This window comes from Lepidothrix coronata, unplaced genomic scaffold, assembly GCF_001604755.1.
Source record: "Lepidothrix coronata isolate B3197 unplaced genomic scaffold, Lepidothrix_coronata-1.0 Scaffold7, whole genome shotgun sequence".
NCBI classification, from domain to species: Eukaryota; Metazoa; Chordata; class Aves; order Passeriformes; family Pipridae; genus Lepidothrix; species Lepidothrix coronata.
Window position 1 is genome coordinate 3,192,138 of NW_016690187.1, and position 22,172 is coordinate 3,214,309.

General features: G+C 44.5%; 2 long non-coding RNA genes across 2 annotated transcripts in view; both read right to left on the minus strand.

The window, feature by feature from the left end:
* The window catches only part of LOC108507195, a 9,727-nt gene extending 280 nt beyond the window's left edge, over positions 1-9,447 (minus strand). The window contains exons 1-2 of the long non-coding RNA XR_001878029.1: positions 9,437-9,447; positions 8,742-8,744 (exon numbers count right to left, since the gene is read on the minus strand). This is a non-coding gene — a long non-coding RNA (uncharacterized LOC108507195). The remainder of the gene's footprint in view (positions 1-8,741; positions 8,745-9,436) is intronic.
* The window catches only part of LOC108507178, a 162,297-nt gene that overhangs the window by 36,165 nt on the left and 103,960 nt on the right, over positions 1-22,172 (minus strand). The window lies entirely within an intron of this gene.

Genomic DNA, 22,172 nt, shown 5'->3' on the forward strand with positions numbered 1-22,172 from the left:
CTATGCTCCATTGATCATCTAATTCAAAAGTACCCCCCTTACACCCGTTCAGTGCCTTCCCCTTCCTGCTCCCTAGCTCCCTTTGTGTCCTTTCAGCAATTCTGTCTTTATCATGCTGATCTCCCCTCCTCAGCACAGTGCCAAAAAGCCTTCCCCAGCTCCTCCAGGGGCACCACTCTTTAAAGCAATCCCTTCTCATCACCGGTATCTCTCCTTTATCACACACCTCAGTTCACCTGCCTGGATTGATAGGTGCAGACAAGTTTGCAGACCAACATCCAAATTTGATTTATGAAATGATTGATAATGAGGATTTTTGTGCATGAATGTACATTACAACAGACCTTCACAATTATGAAATTGTGTCAGGTCCCCACTGTCTCCTGGTGGCCCAGGTAACAAAGGCTAACAAAGGCTTACAAAGCCTTTCATGTCCAGTTTGGTGAGGTGTTAGCAGTAGATGTCATTTCTTTCTACTCTGAAGTTTGCTTCAGATGGGGTATTTGCCCTGCACACTCTGAGTCCACAGGCTGTTGGCTGAACCAAAACCCAGTTTACCTGGGAGAACTCATACAGAGGTCCCTGAACTCATGAGAAGCATAATGCTCCTGCCCTGGCCAAGCTGCAATGGGCTCTGAGGAGTGTGTCAAGATTAATCTCATTAAGTCCTATTTGATTTAGATCTCGCTGTCTCTGAAACTGTCTCCTTTCTTTTTCAACTTCCAGAAGTAAAAAACTGTGTGACTTTGCTAACAACTGCTGGACTACTTTAACATCTGACTGATGCAAGTTAAAGCAAGGACCGAGGGCAGCTGATACAGGAAAGATTCCAGTGAGAAAAGCTGGAGGTAACCAATCTCCCCCTAAAAATGAGAGCAGACTGAGAACAAGTGGTAAAAATACAAGCACCTCTCCCCTTTACCCACAGCTCAAAGTGTCCAATTGCCTATATCCCTGTATCCTGGCTTTATACCTTCTCCTTGTGCATCTCTAATGTCCCTGCTTCCAAGAATGTTGCTCCAAAGTGACCTACTTTTCATGTACTCATTTTTTGAAGTATTTACATGAGAAATCAGAGGATTGAGGCTACACAAATGAATATTTCTGATCATTCACCTCCACCATGTTTTAATTTTCTTGCCTTAATCACCTTGTGCATATCTCCTGTTGGCTATCTGGCACACACCCTGGCACATCACAGAGGGGGGAATGCTCCTTTACTTAGAGCTTACCTGAGAGACCTGAAAGGACTTTTTTATGTCAGAGAACATGAGATCTGCACTTCTGTCTAGTACATTCGCCCATAAAAACAAGGTTATGTTATGTCTCATACCCAAAAGCCCACCTGGGTGGCCCGTGGCAGAAGGCACAGCAATGACAGAGGTGACAGACCTCCCTTGACAGCTGCTTGTTTGCTGACTCTGATAGTGTCTGTCTGCTCTCCCCTGTGCACACACCCTCAAGCACGAATCTTCCCATCAAGCCAATGTCCAGCTCCATCTTCATTTTCCAGTCTGCATTTTCCTATTACTCATTCTTTCTTTCTGTCAATCAGGTCATTGTCTGGTTACTTTCTAAACTTATTATTTCCATTGTTTAACTGAGATTATATTATGTTATGGATTTGTTCATTAAAATTCCCTGCATTTGCAGGAAGGCCAATCAGCTTCTCAAGGCATTGCCTCACTGATGATCTGGCAAGCAGCATCAAGCACAAGGAGGAAACTGAATAGAGCCTCTGGATTCTTTTCACAAAATCAAGGGCTGGCTTTTCTCCAGGGAAAAGCAATGTCTCCACATGTCCCCTCTGCCACTTGGACCCACCATTGGGCTCTGCAAAGAGAAGCTCTGAGTGAAGCAGCCCTGCTAGCAGAGGGCTAGTAATGGCACAGTCCCTTAAAGCAGTCCCAGCTTCAGGATCTAAACCATGGACAGTATTAATTACCCAGCAAGCAGCTTGTTAGAAACTGTATTGGCACACAGATAAGGGGAACTGTAATCGAATCAGCCAATTAACCAGCCGATGGTGCTGAACTAAATGTGACCCCATCGTTAATTGTGGTTGTTTCTCAGCAGTTTTCTCATCACATCGGGTGCTCAGGAGAGGGGAGAGAAAGAAGGCTTATCCAGGTGCTTAATTTATTTCTGCTCACAAACAGGAATCATGGGATATAAACTTCATGACAATTACATGGCAGAACTTTAAATCTTATTACACCTACTCTTCCTGAAAGAGAGGGGAGATGAAAGTCCTGGAAAAGCAGAAAAGAAGGACTCTTCAAATTTTGCAGCAGAGTAAACAGCTGTCCAATGTAATGAAGCCCTCTTGAAGTAGTTTACCTGAAGGTAAATATTCTGTGTGAGTAGCGTGTGAGAGGAATTCCTCTCGCTCTATCTGCTGCATGGCCTGTGGCCCATCTGCACTGTGCGGAACAGAGCCGGTACTCTCAAAGACAGCTGACATAAAAAGCTCAGGATGGCCTCGAGCTACAGCTGTGGATCTGGCTCCAGACTTCCCCTCAGTTCAGAGGTGTTTGAATCTCAGCCCCTTGTGGAGCTTTTGAGCCAGATGGAAGATCCAGGAATGAGTTTCCTTAAAGTTCAAGAGGGTTCAAGAGGTTTTGCTTTAAATCCATCTCTGGGGATGACCTCAAGCAGTCAGTGATGCAGAACAAAGGTCTACCTTCTTGTGGCTGTTTCCCTAAAGGAAATGGTTGGACAATTCTTTGTTAGGAATTAATCTCATATGCTCCTGAACAGCTAACCCTTCCCTGGAGTAGGCCTGTAATGAAAGAGCGTCAGTCACAAGAACAAGTACATTAATTGCTAAGTGTGTCTTTGCTTCCTGGAGGATGTGGAGTCTGCACCGATCTAGACCCATAACATAGCCTCTGCCATATCTGCCTTGGACTTAAAGTCCATCTTCTTCTGCATTCTGTCTGGCAGTAGCCAATGTGGAGGCTTAGAGCAAAACACGAGAGAGGAGCAGGATGGAGATTCTCTCAATTTCTTGCAACCCAGAGCAAAGAAACTCCTTGAGCCGGAGGTCGTGTCTGCATCTGAGTTTAGTATTCCTGTTTAAACTACTTTCATAACTTTTCCAAAACCTTTGAACTCACTTATAATCATGTCACTGACTTGTGTCCTGTGATAACGAGTTCCAGGTTTGGCCATGCACTGATGAAAAAGCAGTTCTTTTTGTTTTCCTTTAAAACCTTTTCCTGATCATTTCACTTCTTGTCCCCAGCTCCCATGCTGTGATAAATAACCAACGATCATTCCTCACTCACATCTCCGTGCACACCATGACCTGACAGATCTCTAGCACAGCCCCCTCAGCTGTCACTTTTTCTAGCTCAAGAGCCTGGTCACCGTCCCTTCATAAGGGAGACATTTTATACCTGTTGCCTCAAAGTTTGTCCCTCCTGACCTACAGCTCTTCAAAATTTCACCCTGTGGCTGCTCCCAGTTCTGTCTCTGCCTCCCAATCCCAGCCAGAGCCCCCTGTCATCCCTCAGGACTCATGCCAGCACGGCCACACTTTTTCTCATTCCACTACGTCCTCTCTGGAGGACTGACTGCAGGCAGCATTCAAGACACATATGCACCATGGATTTATACAGCAGTATAATGATGTTTTCTGTTTTGCTGCCAGTTCCTTTCCCAACCATTCCCTCCCCCCACCTCCAGTTTGACTGATGCTGCACAGTTTTCCTCCCCAGGATGGCTCCAGAACTCCCTTCTGGGTGGTAATAGCTAATGTTCGAACACATCCACTTATCATTGTTTTTCCCCACATTACTGCTATCTATATCCACATGGAATTCCATCTGCCACCCTATCACCCACTCACTCTGTATCCTGCAGCTCTTTGTTCATTACAGCTTATTACAGCAATCTCCTGGAAAAACAAGCTCATTACAGTCGAGAAACTCACGCCTTATTCCACTGACTGAGGGGCTGCCTGTGTTGGAGGTGGTGCTGACTGCTTGAATTTCTTCCCAGCTATTAACAGAGGGCCCAGTGTGCACTCCTATCCCCTACCCAGAGAGGCAGGACTGATTGAGGCTCCTTCATCAGCCAAAAGGGCAAAGGATCACATGCACAACACACCATTATTTCCCTACTGCTGGCAACTCTCTCCCAGCAGACTGCTAATGGCAGTTACCTACCCACATTCCCCTCCAATGCTACCCATTCCCAGTACCACTGCTTCTCAACAGAGGGAGAGAGATCAGCTGAAGCAAAACCCTTCCCAGCACAGCCCAAACTTGCACGTTAAGGATCCATGTGGAGCAAGAAGAAGGGAAGTGCACTGGGCAAGGCTATCAATGTTCATCGTAACAGAGAGGTAAAAACCAGCAGGAAAACCCAAACCCTTACTGCAGCAGCTACTTGGACCCATTACCATGGAAGATATCAGGGCTAAGGATGTTTTCTCCAGCTGGGTATGCCATGCAAAAGCACTTCCCTTTTTCCCAGAGGAGATTTGTTGATGGGGTACTCTGGGGAGGAATGACATAATATTAGAGTCAATTACGTTTTACAATTTTATCACATTATTCCTGGTTATAGTCTGTTATATCCATTTAAACTATTCCCTTCCCTTGTGGAACTCATACCTGGCAAGCACATGGACATAGGTAATCTCATTTTTTCAGGCTTCTTGTTATCTCCATTGCCTTTTGTTTTTCATTTTCCTCATCAGTCAGCCTCTCCAGTCCTACAGTAATTCATCTTGGTGCCTCTCCCTGTATCCTTGTGGATTTATCTATACCTTTCTACTGTGATACAGCCCAGAACTGAAAGCAGTATATTTTGTTTGGGATCTCATCAGGCATTGAGAGGAACCAGTGCCTCCCCCAGCTGTGATTTGATGCCTTTCCCTACATAGATAAGAATCTCATTAGTCACTTTTTTCCCCTACCATAACACATTGTAGTCACACATGATCCAATTTGCTGTCTACTATCACACTCCCATCTCTTTTAGCATAACAGCTTCTCAAGGCCCTCTTCCACTAAATCACTATGGGTCAGCTGACCTAAAGGAAGTATGATGATTTGCACCAGTTAAGGATTTAGCCTTTTGTTTGGCATAAGTCTTCTTGAGGATAACCACCTTCTTCATTCCAGGTCAAATCTCACATTACTGCTTGTTCCTATTGCTAATTGTTGCAGTTTTGGGGGGATTTTTCTCCAAGAGAACAGTTGTTCTCTATTCTGGTATCACTTATGCATTTTCACCCACAGAGCCCATGAAATGACTGAACACCAGGCACCTTTAGGTACTTTCTCCTGTAGAATATTGCATTTCATTTCCATCTGTGTATGCACGGTCTCTATCTGGTATACTGCCATTCGATGGTACAGGTATGAGAATTGCTTTCCTGAATGACTGGAAATGTGTAGTTCAAACAAAGCTGTGCCTGATTTTCCACTTCTCTGCTTCTGGTTTCAGTGGTGGCCATGCCAGCATGCAGGCAGATCCCAGGAGTGTCACAGCAAGGTCTGTGAGAGCCGCTTCACAGCCCGGGGCCGCCTGCGTCACAAGCTTTCTGGGTTTCAGATTTCATCCAGCCCATACAACAGGGCTGGCTCCTACAAAGCCCTTCCAAAACTAGCTCCTGCAGTGCACATGCCTTTTTGCCAGATGCCCAAAATATTGCACAAGAGTTGTCAGGATTTACACGAAGATAACAAGATGATCTAAGCCTACATGTCCTAACCAGGAGTGGGAGGCTTCAGGGGAGTGGGAGACTTGTCTCACTGTGCTGTTGATTGCCTCTTTGTTGCCATTAATCCCACAAAGGATGGATGTTGTGAGGGTCTTTTGCTTGCTCTTTGGAGGACTGGCATGCAGGCAAAAGTTTGGTAGAATTTCCTAGCCACACAATACAATAACAAGATGGAGAGCTGGGGGGAAGACAGAGAGGGCAAATATCTAGGCACCTTCTTACCATGCTGGCCCTGAGAAGCAAAAAGAGAATGCTTCCCAGCCCATACAGTAGCCAAAGATGTGCTTTCCCCTCTGCATCAAAGAAACACCCCATCCTGTTCTCATGAGCTCCATTAGGAATTGATCACATTCATTCTTGGCCTGCCAAAGTCCCCATGAGCTCTTGTAAAGTAAGCATCATCTTAGCTATACTTGCTATACAGGTAATTTCCAGAGCAAGTCTTACCAGGGAATTCCAGAGATTCCTGCTTATAGCAACATTAAAATCCCCTTAATAACAATTAGCACAGATAAGACAGGTAGTGTGGGACAATAGATTTCCTCCATAGATTTCCTTTATCCTGTTCAAAAGGTCAGGTAGACTTTCACACCTCAGCCTACCTCTTCAGTCTGTTCTCAACATCCATACAAAGGCAGCACACAGTGTTGCTGCTGTTTGCAGCAGCTGGGGGAAAGCCCCTGCAGTCTGTGCCATGAAGCTGAAGCTGTTTCAGGATCCAGACACCCACTTGGACCGTGGCTCTGCAGAAAGGCAGGCCCAGCTGGAGGGAGCCCGGTACCAGCTCAGTGAGAAGCACCATATATCTGAAACATCCGAGGTGTCACTTGCCAGCTCAAATTTACTCAAAAAAGTGATAAAGAGGGAAATTTGCCCTTGCAGAGTTGCTGCTGGATCAGGTATTACATTATTTTCCAAGCCTCCTCTTTCTCTGCAGCTAACAGAGGCCATGCCGTGAGCTGTGCAATTCAACTACCTAGGCAGAAAATCATTTGGGCTCCCTCCTGATGCAGACGAAAGTCGTGCAGCCTCGGCAGGCACTAAAGAAGGTACAGCCACGCTCTTAAACTAAGCACCTGCATGCTGTGCAGCTGCACTGGGCGGCTTCTTCCCCGTGCTCCCTAATGTTCCCAATGTGTGTGATTGCTTGGTAGCAATGAGGGGCTCCATCCCCTCCGCGATCTGGCTCCTGCCCCCAGGGGTTTTGGAGAACATACTTTAAAAACCCTCCTGGGAGTTCACTCAAGCTCTCTGTTTACACAGCAGATTGGTGGCTCCTCGTTTGAAGTCAGGATTTAAGCTGTTCTTTCTAATTACAGAGAGACTCTGAAACCTGAGAGATCACTGCTGGTGAAGACTAAGCACAGAGGAAAAAAAAAACAGTTGCATAGGCAGAACAATACTACATCCAAACCCTAGAGTTTGCTATAAACAGAAGGCCCCTGCAGCAAAATAGGACATATGCTGTTATTCATCCCCTACAGTCTCTTTTCATCACACTGTTTTCTGCTCATCACCTCTGTTCCTTGCAAGTATCACCAGCACTCAAGGACATTTGTTCCACTTTGTCTTCTACAGAGGGAGGGATAGTAAAAAATATCTGAATCCCAGTGAACTTCCCTAGGCAGAGGAATGGAAGCCAGGGTATTTTCATCCTCTCCAAACTGACAGCTGCCATGGGATATAACTACATTAACAGATGATGCCCTGAAATTCATTTGAACTAATCAGCCACTAATGTTTCCATTAGGAGAATAAAAGGGAATTTATTACCACCCCATTGCAGAAAGGCAGCTACAGGTTTTAATGATTCTTTAGTAACTTTTGTGTTTCTAAGAACCAGAAAGTGCTGCCCCAGCTCCTGTGTAGGTGTTCCTTCACTCGTTCTTGCAAGGAGGACAGGATGGAAGAGGAGATTTGGGGCAAGGTGGGACAGCAATGTCTACTCCCTCCCAGAGTCCCCTGTCTCCGAACTGTGTAAGGTTTCCCATGACCAGGGCTGGTTCTTACCGCCCTTCACACAACAGCATCCTGAACCTGCCTGGAGCTCCCAGACACTGCTATCAGCTGTGTAAGATGGGACACCACCTCAATTCCTTTGCTGTCTCTAGCAAGCCTGATGTTTTAGCAGTTGACAGAGGAGGCAGGAGATGGAAGCAAGGTGAGGAAAGACTTCAGGAACTTTCTCAGCACATCACAAATAATCCTCCAGCAGCACAAACCCACAGCTGATTGGTTCCCAGTTCATCTTGGGTGTGTGAACCATGCAGGGAATACATTAAATAGAAGGTGGAAAGTAACAAGTTTGAAACAAACTGAAACACATGGGTCTAAATCACATCCTGGAAGCAAGTCCAGTCCTTTCCTCACCTGAGTCACTTTAGCAAAAGAGAACTGCTCTCTGTTGCCCGAGGGCAGTGCCTGTCCCCTTGGCTGGCTCTGCACTGAAAGGCCAGCACTTCAGTAATCAGATTAGAAGCCTCAAACAACAGCTGTGTTTGTTCTCTGACTTAAAGTCAAAATAATTATAAATTATTGTTTTCCTGCAAATTAAAAGACTGTTTGCTCTCTGATTTCCAATTTGTTCCCTGAATAAATACATCACAGCATTAACTGCTTGGATCACACTGACCTGTGCAGACTGTATAACATTTTTAATCTCTTATCTGAAATGACTCAAGGGAAGGGGGCCATAAATCCCATTGAAAGTGAATTCCTTCCAGTGTTATCTCAGTATTCAAATGGATATAGGCTGCATAATTGGACCTGATTAATTAAAACCTGCAGGGCACCAGTGGGAGAGACTAATGTAGGTCTTCACTGATCACTCTCCCCCCTAGATTTTGCATTATTTTAAAAGACACAACCCCCACTGCCCTTGCTTCATTTGCTCCAGACCAAGTGACACCAGAGTGGAATACCTGTGTCCTGTGTTGTGTCTTACATGTTCCTTTTGCCCTGCAGAACAAACACAGCAGTCTCCACACCACCATGCCAGCACAACATCCTACCTTGGGCTCCTCTACCCAGTCTAAAGGACTCCTTGCAATATAGCAATACGCTTCCTTCTTAAATACTTCTCCTCCTTGGAGCTTCTAGGCAAAAATTGTTACATTAGCAACAAAAAAATCATTACAGAAACTTATGTTCAGTGCCCTGTGACACAGAAGAATGTAATCCCTGTTTGAAGGTAAGTTGTGGCTGACCTAGGAATCCAATCCAGACCCCATGGTGGGCACAGCTGCAATACCATCTTCTGACCACTGATACAGCTTGAGACACATGACTGCTGCAGAGAAAACACCACATAAGTGTAATGGTATTTATGTGGCTGAACCAAGGTGTGATGGTGAGAACTTAATGCAAATTTTCTGCCCGACATTCCCAGTTTTAACGCAATTGGGTACCAAAAACCTCAGTAGAACAAGACGGTGCCAGAGGCAGCCTCTGTAGGCAAGGTAAGCATGATCTGATGAGAAGCAAATTAAAATTCCCTCACTTCTTTCACTCAGGGTCTTATTTACTTCCATACTCACTCTCCCCTCTCTCCCTTCCACCCACTGGACCAAATCTCAGCCAATATCTCTCATGGGTGTTTGATGAGTTGGCAACAACTTCAGCAGCTGAGCCCTTCAGGATTTGATATTAGGAGCAGAAATTACCACTGTGAAATCTGAGACAGTTTTCATGCACAGGAACGGAAGAGCACAGGCAGAGAGAAGCTTTACCAAATCTGCAGTGTAAGTCATTCTTCTCCTGTTTCTAAGTTAAGATCACCAGCTTTCCAGCTTGAATATTAAGCATAGAGCAGCAGAGCAGCAGTGAGACAGCTGCAGTGATGAATTTTTATTCCCTTGTTAATGGGGGGGATACAGACTCTGAAGGCAAAATAGTGGAAGAAGGGAGGCAGGGGAGGGAGAGGGGAGAAAAAGCTGGTGGATGTTTCTGGTGCTCGTGCTGAAGTTAGCAGTATGATTTTTTTTTTTCCAAAGGAGAAGAAAGCAAAATTACAGCCACTCTAGCACATAAACACCTCCTCACCAGCACCCTCTCCCTGGCACTGAGTCTGCCACACGGACAGAGACCCAGGGACTGTGCCTGAGGTGGGGGGCCCTGCTGCAGGGAGCAACAGCACTGACGGTGCTGATCCTGGGCAACTTCTCCAGGGGCTCCTGTGTCACACAGCACAGGGCAGGAACTTCTGGGGTAAAAGCCTTCTTTCCTTGCTAGGGGCTTCTCTGCTCTGCCTTATATGTATGTGTGTGTGTGTGTATATATACAGTCTTTGCTCTTCAATTTCCAGAGAGTTTTACTCTAAAATGCCAGGCAGAAGCAAGAGCTGGTTATTCTGTTGCACTTGAGCAGACAACAGGGCTGAAAATGAGCCTCAGCTCTTTGGGTTTCCAGGAGGTTTTTAACTTTTTAACTGTTTGTCACAGAAAAGGATTCCCCCTTATTAAAGTTAAAGCAAGGCCGGTATCAACACTTTGTTACAGTAGCACCTCTGTCCCATACCTGGCTAGCCTGACTTTAGCTCACTGGTTGCTCCTGATGGCAAGAAATGTGTTTTCTTCATCTGCATGTATTTCTGGTGTTTGACAGAATAAATCTTCTGCAGTGATACTATGGTGAAATCCCCAGAGCTAGTGATCTTCATGTTCCTGGGGACTAATGATTTAAATCTACAGTTCAGTAACGCCCTCTGCAACTCTTGCTTGTTTAAAAGCACCTAAAACAATTTTCTGCTGCTTTCTGCTGTCACACAGAGTGATCAGACACATGACAAGAGACCATCAAAATAGAGAATTTAGGAGGTACTCATATAATATATGTGGACTAAGAAATTCCTGCCCTTCTTGCTGTTTCTTCCCAAGCCATGTTGCAGTTCCCTGCCTCCTCGGTTATGCCAGAATAGAAGAGTTCATAGGATATGATGCAAATTGAGCATAGAACGATCCAGGGGAAAAAATAACCTTTTTTTAAATCCCCTTCAGTTATTTTTCCACAATGAAATGTGTACTAGAAGATGAAAGTGGCTTTCTCCTTTGGGATAATACAGTTTCCCTACACTACTGTTAGCTTGCCACATTACCAAACTTAAAAGAAGTTCCACAGATTTATTTGAAACTGTTTCTTATGCCTAAAGAGTAGGAGGGACAGGTAGGCCATCAGAAAATGCCAACTACACAGTAGCTGCATGGGCAGGGCAGAGCTGCTCTTCCCTAAACAGTTTCAGAGTGTGAGGAAGAGCATGGACTTGAGATGTGGTGAATAAACCCCAATTCCCCAGAGTATGAAGTGGGGCGGGGGTGGCTCTATATAAACACTAAAACAAGGTCTCCAGCAGTTAGGGAAAGGTAAAGCCACGTCAGAGCTGAAGGACAGAACTGCTGGTCAGATGAGGATCAAACAGAAGCAGAGGAAGAGGGCTCCACACCCCCTTGAGGAGGGGGCAAGAGGGTTTGTTGGGGACAGGGCTGGTTTGTAGAACCATGTAGAACAGCATTAGAACAAGCTCTCTTTGCCTTTCTAGCAGTGTTCAGGACACAAAAAGCTGACACAGTAAAATGTATTCATCATGTCTGCACTGTTAAAGTTCATGGTCTGCACAGAGTGGCCAATCTGGAGATTGTTTGACCACCCCTAAAATCCTACAGCATGTCCTAGGAAAGAAAGTTCTTGAGCAGAAAAGCCTGAGGCCACTGATAGGAAAATGAATAGGAGTGCTGTTTCCTGAAGGTGATAACAAAAATTCAGGAGTTTTACAGGCACTGAATTTTGCCACAGTAAAAGCCAGGAAGCCTTGTAAAATGAAAATGAGTCACGTAGCTGTGTGCTGTGCGACACTCGCTGAAGTAAGGACTCCAGTTATTTGTGTGGGGGAAGGGAAGCCACAGTTACTCTATTCTCCTGCTGTGTTTGCTTAAAAAGTCCAGGGCATGTGATGAGTTGATCCTTTCCTATTTAATGACTCTGAATTTCCCTCTCCTCTAACACTGTAACCAGACTCCTTGCAGGGGCAGTCCTTTTGCAGCTCAGGTATTTGTCAGTCTGTTCTTCCAAGGCACACAGTGATGGGCCCCTGATCTGTTGGAGGAATATAGAGCTGTATAATGTTTTTGCAATGGGTACAGGGACAACAGGGCCCTGCCACCCAGCCTTCTGACTCGTCAGCTTCAATTCACCAGACAGAGCTTTGGGAGGGCTTTTCAGCATAGTGTGAGAAACATGTGCTCTTAAATTACCAAACAGGAAAACATTAGGAGCTTTGTAATGAGTTCCCACACAACAGCAGAAAAACACCCTGATCATATTCTTGTGAATCATCTGCAGACTTCTGCAATCCCTGTGCTGTGACTCCGTGCAGGTACAACCAATCCATGCAGGAAGCAAGCAGTGCCCAAGCATGAAGCTGTGCCACAACAAAGCCCCTGACCCCAGAATTGACCCTCCAGGGCCCCCATGACAAGGACCAGGCAGAGAAGTGCTGGGGTGCAGGGAGGATAAAGGGACAGCACAGCGACTGGGCAAGGCTGGAGCTCCACAGAGAGCAGGGAGGCTTTCAGAGCACACAGGAGAGAAAGGCTAAGGAAGGCAAGGCAAACCATGAATTAAGGTAATACACCTTGAAGATTCTTTCTGGAAGAAGTTATTGATAAAGCTACTGGGGATAAATGAGATTTGAGTGTCATTTGTAACACCAAGGTAAGGCTAACCCAGCATCCTGGTTCTGCACAGCTGGGGCACGTGGAGAATGATGGGGCAGCTCATGCAGAAACAACTGTGTTCTAATTCTTCTCTTTATTGGAGTGAGTTTTTCTGCCTCTCTGAAACTGTAGATAAATTCTCATCAGCAACAACAATATCAGGAATTAACACTGCAACATATTCAAGTTCCTGGATCTTATTGTGCTAAACATGACTCTGCCTCTTCAGCACGTTGGTGGCTCATCATACTTGGCATAAACAATTGGCATTGGTGGGATGTCACAGTAGGGCATCTTGTTACTGTTCATCAAATATCAGCAGCTTCCACTGTGTGCCACATAAACAGGGAGAAAAGTGTCTCATCTCATCCAGTTCTCATGTGTGATTGTATCAGCATTTTTCTGAGATGCAGTTGGTTGGGTGCTAGTAAAAAGCTGTCACTCCACCTTTGAACAGATGATAGTAACATTTCACCTACCCCCAAAGAAAGAGACACTTGCTAGAGATTAAATCATAAACCCTGTCACCCTCTGCCAGTTTTAAAGCGCATGAAGTACTAAAGCCTGCATCTCTCTGGCAGTAAACAGCATGGCAATTAGCGCAGAAAATCCTCACTGAAATAGTTCTTGTAAATGAAATGCCTGGGACCTTCCCTCAGTCTGAAAAAACATGACAGCAATAGACAAGAGGGACCAAAGACTTTCCAATTACTCTTTCCCAACCTCTTCACACAGCCCTTTTCCTACAGACATGGGAGCTGGAAGAAGAGCACTGAGTGCCTGCCACAGAAACCCTTTGCAGTGCTCTGTGCCCCAAGCAGAGGAGAACAAGCCTCTTGTGAGCTACCAAGAGACCAAGACTGCTTTGATTTTGCTGAGGCAAATGTACTACCTCAACAGTTCCCACACATGCTGCAAGGGCTGCACCGATTTTCCATGAATCAGATAAATCAACACCAACAACAGGCTTAGCACATTGCTTCCCACTGCCCCTGGCTCTGACAGCCCAGCACAGGCACAGCTCACTTTGTTTCCCCTCACAGTGCATGAGTTCCTCGATGGTATCTAGTTCCTGTTTCCTCTGGGTTTATTGCTTTCATTCTTTAATTTTTTTTTCCTTTCCCCTTTTTTTTAATTTTTTTTTTAAGTCAGCCTGAACCCATGCTGGACTTCATGCTTAACATCACTGGGTGTTTCTCCACGCTACCTTGACATGACCTATGTCATTTTGGTGGATGATTTCTTCTACTCTTATTATTTCCAAATCTCAGTACATTTGTCAGCTGCTGAACATACTCCACATGCTTAATGGCTTCAGAGAAGTTTCTAAATATGGATTTAGAAGCTACCCAGAAAAAATGAGTACCTATTTTACAAACCAGTCTGAGTGTTTGACTGTAAGTGGGTAGACTTTCTTCACATTAAAAATATGCAAAGAAATAAAAAGAATTAGCAGTAGTGACTGAGCTTATGAAGTAAATTCCAGAAGTTGGAAACAGATTGACTGTGCTGAAGCAGAGTATGTTCCCTTTGAGGGCATTATATCTGATGTATAACATTTACCTTTGACACTGCAACAAATTTCATCCAAAATGTCTCATACCTGAGAAACCCAAGTCTAGCTGGGCAGAAAGAGCAGAAAAATCTTCCTACAGTGTAATGCAAACGAAGCAATTGAGAACTAGAAAATAGGTATGAAGGACTGGGGTCCTGCCAATGCTCCTGTCACATGGCATCTTAAATACTTTGCCTTCAGATACAGTACCTGTGGTTCAGCCCGGGGGTACTGAAGGAGCTGAGAAAATAATTATCAAGGCAAGGCTGGCTCCCAAACGTCCCTCTGAGCATCTTTCAAGAAGGAAAGAATCAGTTAGATGAGTGGTGGGTGCCGTAGAGATCTGCTGCAGACAGCAAGAGAGAAGGCTATACAGACCTAGTCTCAGTGGTAAAATGCTCATCAGTTAGAATGGGTTTTCCCCTCTTCTCATCTGCTACTCCCCACTTTTATTCCTGTTCCTGTTGCCCAGCTCATCCTTTCACAACTACCCATAACTATCCCTTAGGCTACCTGCCAGCAGGCTATTCTCATTCACAAGGAGCTAAAGAGAAGGCACAAAGCCAGCCAGTCAGAGGCATATTAACCAAGCCTCACAGGCACCAAGTCCCTTTCTGCCCCGCCTGAGTGTCCCCCCCCCCCCCGCCCCGAGTCCATTCAGGGCATGGATTCTTGCTATGCAGAGAAAGACCTTGGATATTTCAAAGCAGAAAAGGCATCTGTGCTTTCTTTTGTCTGGGGATTTAAACACTAGTTACATGTTTGTCCCAGAAAATTTAGCCAACAAGAGCTTTAGTGAACAAAGAAACACAAGCCAACCTGGAGTGGAATGAGGCTGGAAGGAAAGCAGATCGGGTTTCCAAGGTGGTTATGTAGGAAGCCATCATTAGATGCTGCAAAGTGCTCTCAGAGTTTCATGTTGGAGCTAAACTCAATATAATCAATGCCAGCTGCTCCATAAGTTTCAGTAAGATGCGTGTCAGGCCCTTTGAAAGTAAACCATAAATTGGCACCAGTTCCCCCTTCCTGAAAGCAACTGATGTTCTTTTTCCCTTCTAACAACACAGGTTCTCACTTTCTGATGGATGTTGGGCTGATATCAGTGTTCCGACGGCAACTGGTCCGTAGAAAAACCTAATGAGAGACAAAATAGGAAAACCTTGCTTTCCACACTGATTACTCACTAGTGAGTTGCTGAAACTCAAGATTTCCAGCAGCTTACCTGGTGCTCAGCTTTCAGGAAGATATAGTGGGTGCAATTCCCTCTGTCACACTACGGCACTTATTGAGGGTACTAAAGATGAGATGGGTGGTATCAGAGAACTATCCAACCCAAAACAGTTGGTTTGGAGCATCCTTTCCAGCACACTTAAACTATCCTGCCTTTGTTATACATGTCATGGAGTGGTCCTGGTGCTTGCTAAGTAAGAAAGGCTGTCTGAATGGTGCAGAGCTTCCAAGCCCTACACTGTTTAATTTCCCAGCCAAGAGAAACATCTGGTACCTGTCTGGGTTCAAACTGGTGTGTATGCAATGTGACTGTATGGGGCTGAGAGGCTGGATGTTATGGATGCACTGAGTCATCCAGGTCACAGAGAGGTAAGAGCAATGCTCTTTGCTTGAGCTGCAGAAGCACAGGGACGGATGCTCAACCACACTCCAGTTCTTCTGTGGCACATAGAGATGGAAATGCAGCCAGAACTCCACTCCTAGAAGGGAAATCTTTAAGATGATGCACAGCAGCTGTAGCTCTGATACAGTGTTTGACACTGGCAAGAAGCACTGTGGGGCTGAGGATACGTGGGGTAGAAGAAACCACCTGAATTATCTCTGCAAAATCCAACCATTCCTGGCTTCAAGAACAGGTTTTTGGAGCTGGCTGCGATAAGGAGTGGTTTATAGAGTCATCCTGAGACTGTTAAATGACACTAGGATTCAGCAGAATGGTCCTGCCTGTGAAATCTCTCAGTTTCCAACTAGGAAAATGATGAGGTCCTTCCCCGGGGCATTCTCATTGCGATTGTCACAACAACTTTTGTGACTACCTGTTCACAGAGACTCAGAGATTTAAGCACCAGCTCTATTACAGATGTCTCAATTCCTATGAGTTTGGAAAATCTCAACCACCACTGCAATGTTCATACAGCACTAAAAAGCACAAATTATACAGACAACTTAGTTACATATACAAATGATATTTAATGTTTCAGCCAGGAGGATTGGGCAGTTTGGTTTAGAAAGGCCTCTGAAACCTCTTTACATCCATCCTGCACAGTTACAAAGGCCTTTGAATTTCATATGGGAGCTCTTTCCTCTCACAAGGCTGTCTCACAGTTCCCAATGACTGTTCACCTGGTGCTCACTGATTTGGGCAGGATAGGGCATGGAATAGATCAGCCTTCAAGCCAAGGCATTCGGTAAGGTCAGAGTAGTTAATAGGGATTTAATAATACAATTTAAAGCTAGTTTGCTTCTCAAAGCAGTTTTGCCACTATTAGTAGCTTAGGCACCACTAACTCTAGTTTGTTAATCTCTTAACATGGGCAGGCCTTAAAATCCTTTCCTAAAACCTTTGTGCTGGTCCTGGGCTCCTTGCTTCCTCAGGGCACATTGCTGCTGAGCCTCATGCCAGGGAAGGAGAACTAAGAAGAGCAGACTTAGCAGAGTGCCAAGTGTCACAGCCAGAGAAGAAGCTGGTCACTGATAGGCATGAAGCAACTCAAATATCAGCTGGCAGGGCCCAGCTGCTGTGCCAGCTGCTGAGCAAACCCTCTTCCCTTTCCTTCCCTTTGCTGGGCTGCCTCCCACACACTACGCTGACAAGGGCTGCATTGCCGCATCCAACACTTCATTCTGAGCTTTGAAAGTCCAGTCTAATTGAGTGACAAAGTCATTCTGCCCTGCAGCTCAGCAAAGGGGTTTTATTCCAAAGATCCTTTCATCTTCTGACCTTCTCCTCTCTGCCCTTCCTGAAACCTGGCTAGCCCGAAGCCCAGAAGGGCACACGAAGGGGCAACTGAACCTTTCCAAAGGCACACCCATGTGCTCTCCCAGCCTGAGCTCTGCCAGTGCAGTTGGTACTTGAGGGAAGCAGCTGGCTGGGAATCAGGAGAGGGAAACACCAGCATACCCAGGCTCCCTGGGAAGAGCCCACCCACTCTACAAATACAATGCCATGCAAGAGCCATCGCTATCCTGCTCACAGCACTCTCCATCAAAGGACAAACCCTTCTCATGGTCCAGGAGCAGTCTCTGGGTTACAACCTCTTTGACTGATGCTGTTCCCCAAAGGCTAAAAAGTTAGGATTTTGCACAAACACTGCAAACACATGACCTGGCAATGTCCTTACCCTTGCCTGCATCCAGATTGGATGCAACATTAGACAAGTGTAGAACAAAAAGTGGAGATGGGAAGGATAATGGCTCCAGGAATCAGATAACTCAGGCCACACATACTGATGAGTATTACGAGTCACTTGTCCAACTTATTAGCTCTGATGAGGCAGTGTCTTAGTAGCAATAAGAGTAGTAAAAGTTAAAAAAGAATTAAAAATACAGAATCATCGTGAAGAATTAGGAGAATCTAGTATGGTCCTTAGGTATACCACTCCTCTAATTTAGTATTAATACCAGTTTTCCCAGAAGAACAGTAGATCAAATCCCTCTTACACTGCTTTGCTTTCACAAACTTTCTTATCACCTCTGCAGAACTCTCCTTGCAGTACTGCCATCTTTTTTGCCATGTGCTCACGTGGAAGGGAGACAAAAATCAGGAGAATTGTGCAGCCATCATGATTCCCAGTGATGGATGCCAAAGAGTTTTTCCTTAGACAGCACGTGTTTTCCTTCTTGTTTTGCCCAAATATCCTCTCTTTCCTCTCACGATCCTCTGTTCTCATCAGTTCAGAAGAGAACAGTCCTGTGGCTGAATACACTAAAGCAGAAGGAAGTAATTTCTGAGGCACTTCCCAGCTGGGTTGCTATTGATTCAGTTTGTGGTGTTTTCCCTTGACAATACACAGATAACCTCAGGAAGTGGGTTTTGTTGGGGTTTTTGGTTGGTTTGTTTGTTTATTTTAAGAACTGTCAAAATGCCCTGTTAAGAGTTTCATACCAGCATCTGTGATTCCTCTCTGCCTCCCTGAAATCCCCCTGCTCTCTTAAACCAATGCTTTCTTTCTCCACCTCTACTCTAATCAGCACAATCCACTCTGTAGATCATCTGCCCTCCAAAGTAGTTCCTTCTGTTCAGCTACCTTTCCAGAGGAGGAGAGGGGAACTGCTGCTTGGGCAGAGCGTAGTACACATCACAGGAGTAAAGGACAAGTCTTTCCTGTGTCTGTGAACAGCTCAGTGCTTACAGCTCCTTCATAAGGGAGGAAGAAGAGGTTGGTGCCATGTTTCTTTCTATGTTCAACACAGAAGAGTCACAAAAGTACTCTTTTACTGTTACAACCTGAGCAATGGTCCCAAAGGGAAGGCTGGACTAACTCAACCTCAACTATTAGACCTGATTATAACACTATCATATAAATATCATCATAATTCCACACCAAAAGTTGCTTTGTTTTGTGGAAAACATTACAGATTTTACCCTTTGCAAATATTTATGAAGATTGGGATAAATGTAAGTATAAATTTAAATATATCTTTATGTCTTATGCAGTGCTATATTAATTGCCTAATAGATACGTACACATATATACATACTTAATATCATACAATCATAAATATTAGAGAAAGAACCAGCTAATATATAGAAATAACTATATTAGTTATAGAAGCTCATTATCATCAGGTGAAATGCAGGAGATCTTTTTATTAGCTTATACCCTTCTGGAATGTGGATTTTATTCTAAGAAGCAATGGCAGGATCTATTCTGAGGGTGTAAGGGCTAGTAAGGGCTACTTTGCTCCTCATACTTTATTCCGTGTAAGCATCCAAGAGGAAACCATCCGGTCTGAAAGATGGCTATACTATCAATTATCTGTGAGGATATACTTTCAGAGGAAATCACATCCTTTCAAGGTTTGGATAGTTTGTTTAGACAACTTTACCGGTGGAGAATTTGCTTTTAGGTGCCTGAAGTGTGTAAAATTTCAAGACTGAATATTTGTGGCACAATGAAGTTAAAAAGGTCAAACAGGAAAGCGAAAGGCAAGAAGGCTGTAGACTGTACTATGTATGGTGTACATTGTTCTGCCAGAAATCACTAACTGGGAGGTATTCAAAGCTCTAGATAAGTATAAAGAGAATGACACAGAGAAAGAAAAGTCCTCTGATAAGTTCAGAGAGTGCAGAAGCCCACAGGGCAGACTGGGAGACTAACAAAGGAAAAGTAGAATTAAGGATTCTGCTCCTACATGCACTGCAAGGAACTACTCACCCTCAAAGAGTTCAAGTGCCAGTACAGCCTCTGGGTGCAGTAGCCCAGAGACAACCCTTCTCTCCAAAATATGGCCAGCCTTGGCTCTAGTATCTACAGCACAGTTGAATGATGCCAGGGAAAAGCATACAGTATTGACTGCTGATGCCTCAACATCTCTCCTATCCTCTTCTGAAGGACTGAGAGGCTGAGTGCCTCAGCAAAAGCACATCTGGCTTAGGTGGGCCAGATAACACGTTCAGAAAAACCGAAAGTTTGAGATCAAGAGTCAACACTGCATGTTCTTCAGGGTGTCATACCTGCCCTTTGGAAATTCCTCATTAACGTCAGTATAGCACAGGAAATATAGTGGTGAGTATCTGCTTCTGTTAGTAGAATAAATAAGGCCTCTTGGCCTGAAGGTAGAAGGATTCCTGAGAAATATTCAGCTGAGATGAAATAACCAGTTCCCAAGATGTGCTTCTGATCTCTCTGACAACTTCTGTCAGGGTCAAGTCCATTTCTCAGTTTGCACTTGAATCTCTCATTAAATGTTTAACTTCTTGATTTTATACATTTATAAAACACTGTTGTGAGGGTAGTTTTCTGAATAGACAGTTATTGCATTCTTTTCAAACACAGAATAAACCTTTTCAAACTTAGAGTAATTCTTTTTGGTTGGTTGGTTTGTGTGGTTTTTTGCCATCATGCAGCATAGTCTTCAAAACATATTCATAGCCCAATGCTTTAATTGAAATAAACAACCTGATTGTTAGCAAATACTTGCATTCTCACACTCCACACATCTATGGCACTCCATGAAAACTGGCTGACACTACTGCAATCTTGTTCACTACCAACTGGATTAGGCAGCTGTAGCTCAGTTCCTCCAAAGAAGGGTGAAAAGAAAGAGTAAGTATCAGTTGCAAGTACTTAATGGAGGCAGGAAATTATTAACTACCTCTAATTAGTGATACATGTTTATACCTGCAGCTACTAGTTACAGCTGCTTCTCATTCTTGTGTCCTGGAAGAACTGTACTGCTGCCATCACCTCAGAGAAGTCCTGAGCAGGAGAATTGCAGCTTGATAAACCCTCTTAAACAGTCTGTTATCTACTAAGAGTTTTGTCTGGGACCTTGCTGCAGAACACACACATCTCTGTGTACTGGCATCAATCATTCACTCCATCCACATCTTGCAAGTACAAAGTTCAGGTTCTGCCTGAAGACCTCTTCGTCTGAGTGCAGTCGGATGCATATCTAAGAATTACTCCCAGAATAGGGAAGTACATGTGGTTTTATGGCTCTGGACCAAAACCACTGCAGCCATCTAACCTAAGATGCTGATGTAACATGAATTTGCTCTGCAAGCCTAAATTGTTCAAAGAATTGTGAAGGTTTATCTTTGTGTGAGCAAGCTTTATGCTGGAACAGATACTTCTGATTCATGCCACTCTGCCTTTACATGAACCAGATATCATCTCTCCAGAGTAAATCAGGGAAAAATACATCACCAGTTCAGTTGGGTGGCATGACTTATTTGGATCAAATATGTACTCTTACCTATGGAGCGTGCAAATCATCAGCAGCAAGCCCCACCATACTCCAACCCTCTGCCCTAGCGATGTTCTAAGACATTGTTTCCAAAGACTGAGATGGGCTCTCCCAGAGCCTGTGCTGGAAGCTTTGCTGCCATTCTACCACAGGCTTTGTGCCATTAGCTATTGCCACAAGCAACCATCAAACGCGGGTCTGTTGGGGCTGATCCCCATCCCATGCCTCAATTCTCCATTCATTAATAGTGTGTTACACCTCTCACTCAAAGTCTTCAACCAGTACCTCAGATCTGCTGTGTCCAGCACCCGGCACGGACCTTCACAGCATGAGGAGGTTCAGCACCCACAGCAGGCAGGAACTACAGTGTCTTACTCCCGATCTGACACCAGCTCATGGGATTACCTTGGGGAAACCACGTCGCCCCTTCTTGCCTGAGTTTTGCCAGCTGTAAGATACGGATAATAATGTTCTTTGAAATCTATCCAGATCCTCTGATTAAGGACAAAGCTTTTAAAACATTATTCTTGTCTGCACACTCTTCAGGACGTGAATTGCATCCTTGGCATGGGAAATTCTCTAACACACCACAAGTGCTAACACTGCCCCAAAGAGAAAACAACAAACTCTGCACTGGCTTATCATTACAGGCACTGGAAAAATACACGTTGGTTGCTGATACGCTCCTGGATTTTGGCAAGTCTGTGTGTTATTTCTGAACACAAGCGCAAATTGCTTTGAGTTCAAAGAATTGTTCAGCACTGCTCAGGGTTATCTAGGAGGCAAGCCAACCTCCGGCTGTATCACCCTGTGTCCTTGGGAATATTCCTCTGGTTTGATCTGAAGCTGAGTGGATCATGAAGACACGCAGCTGGGTTTCTGGACATCATCTAGTACTATGCATGCCCTGACCAATATATTTTACTTGTCAAGGAGAGTTTTAATTTTCTTATTTAGAAGAATGAACTGTTGTAGTGGGTGTCTACATTGACAATCTTTTTTTTTGTTGTTTGTTTTTCTTCCTTTGCTTAAAGGTCATATAATATTTGTACTAAAGCAGAGATGACCAAAGGAGCATACAGAGCTCCAGCTCAGAACAGGGAGGCTCCTTCTTATGTCACTGCTGTCAACTTTGGACAAAAACTGTGGTGAATAGGAAAAAATAAATAAATCTTTTGTTTTCAAAGCTAAATAGCCAAAAATGCAGCTAGAAAAGTTCCATAAAGGTTTAGCTTTCAGCAACACATAGTGG